Source organism: Dendropsophus ebraccatus, chromosome 4 (genome assembly GCF_027789765.1).
Source record: "Dendropsophus ebraccatus isolate aDenEbr1 chromosome 4, aDenEbr1.pat, whole genome shotgun sequence".
Classification (NCBI taxonomy): domain Eukaryota; kingdom Metazoa; phylum Chordata; class Amphibia; order Anura; family Hylidae; genus Dendropsophus; species Dendropsophus ebraccatus.
The window spans coordinates 315,441-324,505 of record NC_091457.1 but is presented as its reverse complement, the minus strand read 5'-3'; positions in this window follow the sequence as shown (position 1 = coordinate 324,505).

Sequence of the window (9,065 nt, the reverse complement as noted above, 5' to 3'; positions counted from 1 at the left end):
CAGCAGGACCTTCCTTCCTGTTTCCTCACACACAGCAGAACCTTCCTTCCTGTTGCCTCACACACAGCAGAACCTTCCTTCCTGTTGCCTCACACACAGCAGAACCTTCCTTCCTGTTGCCTCACACACAGCAGGACCTTCCTTCCTGTTGCCTCACACACAGCAGGACCTTCCTTCCTGTTGCCTCACACACAGCAGGACCTTCCTTCCTGTTGCCTCACACACAGCAGGACCTTCCTTCCTGTTGCCTCACACACAGCAAAACCTTCCTTCCTGTTTCCTCACACACAGCAGGACCTTCCTTCCTGTTTCCTCACACACAGCAGAACCTTCCTTCCTGTTGCCTCACACACAGCAGGACCTTCCTTCCTGTTGCCTCACACACAGCAGGACCTTCCTTCCTGTTGCCTCACACACAGCAGAACCTTCCTTCCTGTTTCCTCACACACAGCAGAACCTTCCTTCCTGTTGCCTCACACACAGCAGAACCTTCCTTCCTGTTGCCTCACACACAGCAGAACCTTCCTTCCTGTTGCCTCACACAACTGTACTCCCTTCCTGAATGTTCTATGCCCCTCCTCTCCCAGCATGCACAGCACAGCTCTTATTGTTAACTCTCTCACTACTGGCATTCTTTTATTTCCAGAGGTAATTAATTAACCATTGACAGTCAAGCTTACCCACATATCTATCTACATCGTGTGTTATAGCTTGCCTGGCAACAGAAGAGACAGAGATCATGTGACTTTGGTCTCAGAAAGGAGGGGAGGGTGGAGGAGTGGAGACCATGTGGACCAGGAAGTGAGGATTTTCTGCAGCTTCAGGGTGTGAGGCAGAATGTGCTGCTGACAATGCAATTCATATACCATTACATGACTATTACAAACAAGCTTAGATTATGGGTGGCGATTGAACAGGATTACATTTTCTTAACTGAAGTACCCCTTTAAGAAACTTCTGTCCCTCCTAAACTCCCAGATTTCTGTGTGCCTTCAGCAGACTCCTCTGCTGCCACCTAACCCATCTGTCCCCTCCAGACTCCACTATCTGCTCCAGAGCCCTGTGTCCCCTCCTCCACCAGACTCCTCTATCTGCTCCAGAGCCCTGTGCCCCCTCCTCCTCCAGACTCCTCTATCTGCTCCAGAGCCCTGTGTCCCCTCCTCCTCCAGACTCCTCTATCTGCTCTAGAGCCCTGTGCCCCCTCCTCCACCAGACTCCTCTATCTGCTCCAGAGCCCTGTGTCCCCTCCTCCACCAGACTCCTCTATCTGCTCCAGAGCCCTGTGTCCCCTCCTCCACCAGACTCCTCTATCTGCTCCAGAGCCCTGTGTCCCCTCCTCCTCCAGACTCCTCTATCTACTACAGACCCTACTGTCCTCCTTCAGACTGCTCGTTCCTCTTCTGGACTCCTTTATCTTCTCCAGACCCCTCTGTCCTCCTTTAGAACCCTCTGTCCTCCTCCAGACCCCTGTGTTTCCCTTCTAGACCCACTTTGTCCTCCTCTAGACCCTTCTGTCCTCCAGACTGCTCTGTCCTCTTCTGGACTCCTTCGTCTTCTCCAAACCCTTCTGTCCTCCTCCAAACCCCTGTGTCCCCTCCAGACTCCTCTATCTGCTCCAGATCCCTCTGTCCTCCTCTAGACCCCACTGTCCTCCTTTTGACCATTTTGTCCTCCTCTAGACTCCTCTATCTCCTCCAGACCCTTCTGTCCTCCTCCAGACTCGTCTGTCCTCCTCTGGATTCCACTTTCTTCTCCAGACTCGTCTGTCCTCCTCTGGATTCCACTATCTTCTCCAGACCCTTCTGTCCGGGGCTGCAGTTACGAGTGATGTACTGCAGGGGGCAGTATACCATTGCAATATGTTTATTAACCCCTTATGGACCCATAACATACCTGTACGCCAGGCTGTGAGGACCGGCTACTATCAGCAGCTGAGCCCTCTGCGCTGCCTCCCGCCATTAACCCCTTATGGTACTATTACACAAAGCGATTATTGGCCGATAATTGTTTCACGTCATAGGTCATCTTTTCAATCAATGATGCACGATATCAGATAATTGTTGATTTAAAGCATGACCTAAATCCCGATAACGATAGCGCCTTTCTGCTGGTCACCGCTCCGTCTCCATGTAACATAAGCGGTGGCAGCAGACCGCCGCTCTCTCTTCTGGCATCTAAGGATCATCTGCCCCCACATATAATAGCAGCGACAGCGAGCAGAGAACGAGGAGCAGGCGCTGAGATATCGGGCCGTCTACATCACCCGGACACTGAACGGCAGAAATGGAAAGAGGAAAAAAGATGGCAGATTTAGGTACATTATCAGGAAAAAGCCGCCAAAACCCCCTCATCTACACATAAAAGATGGCGGCCGTAGGTGGAAGGATAGAAGCCCTATGCCTCATTAAGGCCAAAATCCACTGTGTCCTCAAAGGGTTAATACTACACATGGAAGACGTGGGGGAACGGGAGAGAGGAAAACTATGGCCAGAGGCAAGAAAGTGGAGAGACCCCCGACACGGACTAATAGTGGGGGGCAGACGGCTGGATCCTATAAAGTGGACACATCCGATCTGTCTGGCAGCTTTCTCTGAGTGTCCAAGTGATGGAGACAAACGAGTCCCATGCAGGTCCATGGAGTCACCAGCAGATGGCGCCATGTCCCAGGATTCTGTCATTCCATTTCTGCTCTCTACTCTACAGTATATATATACACACACACATACCCCCTGACTATATATATATATATATATACATACACTGTACAGTAGAGGGCAGCAAACTTTTCAAAAGTTCGTTCCGACCGGATTTCGGACTTCTTTGGATTTCATAGTATAAAGCATCTATATGATATGGGGGGTAGTGTATTTGGTTGAATTTAGGGCTCTACATGTCAGTAACATTGTTATCTTTTCGATATCTCAAAGTTTTTTTTAGACTTCAATATTAACCATTACAGGGTCTATGGGGGAAACTCACCATTACAGGGTCTATGCGGGAAACTCACCATTACAGGGTCTATGCGGGAAACTCACCATTACAGGGTCTATGCGGGAAACTCACCATTACAGGGTCTATGCGGGAAACTCACCATTACAGGGTCTATGGGGGAAACTCACCATTACAGGGTCTATGGGGGAAACTCACCATTACAGGGTCTATGGGGGAAACTCACCATTACAGGGTCTATGCGGGAAACTCACCATTACAGGGTCTATGCAGGAAACTCACCATTACAGGGTCTATGCGGGAAACTCACCATTACAGGGTCTATGGGGGAAACTCACCATTACAGGGTCTATGGGGGAAACTCACCATTACAGGGTCTATGGGGGAAACTCACCATTACAGGGTCTATGCGGGAAACTCACCATTACAGGGTCTATGCGGGAAACTCACCATTACAGGGTCTATGCAGGAAACTCACCATTACAGGGTCTATGCAGGAAATTCACCATTACAGGGTCTATGCAGGAAACTCACCATTACAGGGTCTATGCAGGAAACTCACCATTACAGGGTCTATGCGGGAAACTCACCATTACAGGGTCTATGCGGGAAACTCACCATTACAGGGTCTATGGGGGAAACTCACCATTACAGGGTCTATGGGGGAAACTCACCATTACAGGGTCTATGGGGGAAACTCACCATTACAGGGTCTATGCAGGAAACTCACCATTACAGGGTCTATGCAGGAAACTCACCATTACAGGGTCTATGCAGGAAACTCACCATTACAGGGTCTATGCAGGAAACTCACCATTACAGGGTCTATGCAGGAAACTCACCATTACAGGGTCTATGCAGGAAACTCACCATTACAGGGTCTATACGGGAAACTCACCATTACAGGGTCTATGGAGGAAACTCACCATTACAGGGTCTATGGGGGAAACTCACCATTACAGGGTCTATGGGGGAAACTCACCATTACAGGGTCTATGGGGGAAACTCACCATTACAGGGTCTATGCAGGAAAAAGGTCACAAATGCAGTGAAGGAGCAGCAATAGTCATTGGAGGCCAATACTGGATCAACAGTAATCAAAATGGAGGCCAGTGAAGGCCCAGCAGTAGCCAACATGGAGGCAAGGGCAGGAGCGGCAGGAGCCAAGATGGAGGCCGGGGCAGGAGCAGCAGTTGTAATGGGGTGACATGAGCAGCGGAAGTAGAATAATGAGGTCCATGGACAGGCGAGAGGTAGCAGGGCAGCAGCAGGAATGGTGGAATGACCAGTACGGTCTAGTTCACATATAGGCCATAATAGATGCAGAAAAGGTCCTACATCTTGGTGACAACAGGACCAAATCCTTCTCTGTGGTATCAGGAGCAGGTGTCACAAAGTCCTTATCTATCCATGTGGCCTTCATTTTGATGAAAGTCAGACGCTCCACACTATGACAGGACAATCTGGTTCTCCTGGGACTGACAATATGACCTCCTGCGCTGACAACTCGCTCGGATGACACACTGCTGGCCGGACAGGAGAGTACACTACCGTTCAAAAGTTTGGGGTCACACTGAAATGTCCTTATTTCTGAAGGAAAATCACTGTACTTTTCAATGAAGATAACTTTAAACTAGTCCTAACTTTAAACCAATCCACTCTATACATTGCTAATGTGGTAACTGACTATTCTAGCTGCAAATGTCTGGTGTTTGGTGCAATATCTACATAGGTGTATAGAGGCCCATTCCCAGCAACTATCACTCCAGTCTTCTAATGGTACAATGTGTTTGCTCATTGGCTCAGAAGGATAATTGATGATTAGAAAACCCTTGTGCAATCATGTTCACACATCTGAAAACAGTCTAGCTGGTTACAGAAGCTACAAAACTGACCTTCCTTTGAGCAGATTGTGTTTCTGGAGCATCACATTTGTGGGGTCAATTAAACGCTCAAAATGGCCAGAAAAAGAGAACTTTCATCTGAAACTCGACAGTCTATTCTTGTTCTTAGAAATGAAGGCTATTCCATGCCAGAAATTGCTAAGAAATTGAAGATTTACTACAACGGTGTGTACTACTCCCTTCAGAGGACAGCACAAACAGGCTCTAACCAGAGTAGAAAAAGAAGTGGGAGGCCGCGTTGCACAACTAAGCAAGAAGATAAGCACATTAGAGTCTCTAGTGTGAGAAACAGACGCCTCACAGGTCCCCACCTGGCATCTTCATTACATAGTACCCGCAAAACACCAGTGTCACCATCTACAGGGAAGAGGCGGCTGCCGGATTTTGGGCTTCAGGGCAGAGTGGCAAAGAAAAAGCCATATCTGAGACTGGCCAATAAAAGATAAAGATTAAGATGGGCAAAAGAACACAGACATTGGACAGAGGAAGACTGGAAAAAAGTGTTGTGGACGGATGAATCCAAGTTTGAGGTGTTTGGATGACAAAGAAGAAGGTTTGTGAGACGCAGAAGAAATGAGAAGATGCTGGAAGAATGCCTGACGCCATCTGTTATACATGATGGAGGTCATGTGATGGTCTGGGGTTGGTGCTGGTAAGGGGGGAGATTTGTACAGGGTAAAAGGGATTGTGAATAAGGAAGGCTATCACTCTGCACCGCCATGCCATACCCAGTGGGCAGCGCTTGGTTGGAGCCAATTTCATCCTACAACAGGACAATGACCCTAAACACCTCCAAATTGTGCAAGAACTATTTCCAGCAGAAGCAGCAGCTGGTATTCTATCCTAGGTAATGGAGTGGCCAGCGCAGTCACCAGATCACCACCCCATTGTGGGAGCAGCTGGACCGTATGGTACGCCAGAAGTGCCCATCCAACCAATCCAACTTGTGGGAGCTGCTTCTAGAAGCGTGGGGGGCAATTTCTCCAGCTTACCCCAACAGATTAATAGCTAGAATGCCAAAGGTGTGCAATGCTGGAATTGGTGCAAGAGGAGGATTCTGGGACGGAAGCAAAGTGTGATGGAAGAACAATGTTATTTCACATACAAATCAGTATTTCTAACCTTGTCAGTGTCTTGTCTCTATTTTCTATTCATTTCACAACGTACGGTGGTGAAGAAGTGGGACTACATGGAAAACACTACATTGTTTGGGTGACCCCAAACTTTTGAACGGTAGTGTATGTCCAAAGCCAATTCAGCCAGTTGTGGCCAGATATCTAATTTTCCCACCCAGTAGTCCAGAGGTTCCGGCACGTTAGGTGGCAACGTAGAGTCCAAAACCCCCTGGACTTGCTGTTTGAGGTGTGCCGCCATGTCCTGCTGCTGTGCCGCCATGTCCTGCTGCTGTGCCGCCATGTCCTGCTGCTATGCGGTGCTCCTGTTACCCTGTGGCTGTGGCTGCATGAAAGCGTGCATCATGGACATCAGGCTGGGGCCGTTGCTCATGCCACCCAAGCTGCTAGAGGAGGATGTGGAGGAGGCAGCGCTGCTGGTGTGGCCCTGGTGGGAATGGCGTGAATGAGAGCGCCGTGTTCCAAAGGCTGCTACTAACTGGGCACCCAGCTTCTCTCTATAATAATTCATTTTTTCCTCCTGTTGGGAAGGGTGAATGAATTCACACAGCTTGTTGCGATACCGTGGGTCCAGTAGTGTGGCCAGCCAGAAGTCGTCCCGTTGACGAATCCTTTGCAAGCGTGGGTCGGCCAGAAAGCATATCAACATGCACTTAGCCATTTCCACCAGGGAGTGGGAAGGAGTCCTCCGTCTCCACAGCATACTGCCAATGGGTACTGCCTCCATCCTCCCTCTGGTCTGGCAGGAAGGCTCATCTCCTTCTCCTCCACCCGTCTCCCCTAAGAGTTGCTGTGAGTACAGGTCCTCCTCCTCCTCAACTTGCTCTGCCTCCTCTTCCGCCAAGCCTTCCTCCAGTGACCCAGGCTGTGACAGTGGCAAGACCTCTTCCCCCTCGCCACTGAGTCGCATCAGCATCAGCTCCAGTACATGAAGCATGGGTATGGTGGCGCTCAGTCCTGTGTCTTGCCCACTGACCAGAAAGGTGGCCTCCTCAAAGGGTCGTAGCAAGCAGCAGGTGCAGCAAGCAAGCAGCAAGTGCGCTGCTCATAGACGCCAACAGTTCCCTTGCAGGCGGCGGGTCAAAAGTTAGCGGGATGTTGCTGAGGATGTCAGATGGATGACGTGGGGGAATTGCTGCGTGCCCGTGCCAAGTCAGGGTCGTGTCCGAGGTACCCACAAATACCAGCCACTCCAGGACTGTGGAATTAGACGTGTGGACACGACCCTGGTGTGACAGGAAGCTCAGGCCTGCCACTGGGCCCTCCTCCTGCCCTACTGCCTCTTCTGCCCCTTGACCCCTCTGCCTGAAACACTTTGTGAGGTTTCCTGCTGCCGCTGGGCCAGGACTTTATATTCAAATTAGGATTTCTACACTTGGTGGATGAGAACGGTATTTTCTGTAATACAGTAGAGCAGGCGTCCCTCTTAAGTACTTGTATATCTGTAGAGCAGGCGTCCCACTTTAGTGCTTGTATATCTGTATAGCTGGCGTCCCACTTTAGTTCTTGTATATCTGTATAGCTGGCGTCCCTCTTAAGTACTTGTATATCTGTAGAGCAGGCGTCCCACTTTAGTACTTGTATATCTGTATAGCCGGCGTCCCTCTTAAGTACTTGTATATCTGTAGAGCAGGCGTCCCACTTTAGTACTTGTATATCTGTAGAGCAGGCGTCCCTCTTAAGTACTTGTATATCTGTATAGCCGGCGTCCCACTTTAGTACTTGTATATCTGTAGAGCAGGCGTCCCTCTTAAGTACTTGTATATCTGTAGAGCAGGCGTCCCACTTTAGTGCTTGTATATCTGTATAGCTGGCGTCCCACTTTAGTTCTTGTATATCTGTATAGCTGGCGTCCCTCTTAAGTACTTGTATATCTGTAGAGCAGGCGTCCCACTTTAGTACTTGTATATCTGTATAGCCGGCGTCCCTCTTAAGTACTTGTATATCTGTAGAGCAGGCGTCCCACTTTAGTTCTTGTATATCTGTAGAGCAGGCGTCCCACTTTAGTACTTGTATATCTGTAGAGCAGGCGTCCCACTTTAGTTCCTGTATATCTGTAGAGCAGGCGTCCCACTTTAGTTCTTGTATATCTGTAGAGCAGGCGTCCCACTTTAGTACTTGTATATCTGTAGAGCAGGCGTCCCACTTTAGTTCTTGTATATCTGTATAGCCGGCGTCCCACTTTAGTACTTGTATATCTGTATAGCTGGCGTCCCACTTTAGTACTTGTATATCTGTAGAGCCGGCGTCCTACTTTAGTTCTTGTATATCTGTATAGCAGGCGTCCTACTTTAGTTCTTGTATATCTGTAGAGCAGGCGTCCCACCTTAGTACTTGTATATCTGTAGAGCAGGCGTCCCACTTTAGTTCTTGTATATCTGTAGAGCTGGCGTCCCACTTTAGTACTTGTATATCTGTAGAGCTGGCGTCCCACTTTAGTTCTTGTATATCTGTAGAGCAGGCGTCCCACTTTAGTTCTTGTATATCTGTAGAGCAGGCGTCCCACTTTAGTTCTTGTATATCTGTATAGCCGGCGTCCCACTTTAGTACTTGTATATCTGTATAGCTGGCGTCCCACTTTAGTACTTGTATATCTGTAGAGCCGGCGTCCTACTTTAGTTCTTGTATATCTGTATAGCAGGCGTCCTACTTTAGTTCTTGTATATCTGTAGAGCAGGCGTCCCACTTTAGTACTTGTATATCTGTAGAGCAGGCGTCCCACTTTAGTTCTTGTATATCTGTAGAGCTGGCGTCCCACTTTAGTTCTTGTATATCTGTATAGCCAGCGTCCCACTTTAGTTCTTGTATATCTGTAGAGCAGGCGTCCCACTTTAGTACTTGTATATCTGTAGAGCAGGCGTCCCTCTTAAGTACTTGTATATCTGTATAGCCGGCGTCCCTCTTAAGTACTTGTATATCTGTAGAGCAGGCGTCCCTCTTAAGTACTTGTATATCTGTAGAGCAGGCGTCCCTCTTAAGTACTTGTATATCTGTAGAGCAGGCGTCCCTCTTAAGTACTTGTATATCTGTAGAGCCGGCGTCCCACTTTAGTTCTTGTATATCTGTATAGCTGGCGTCC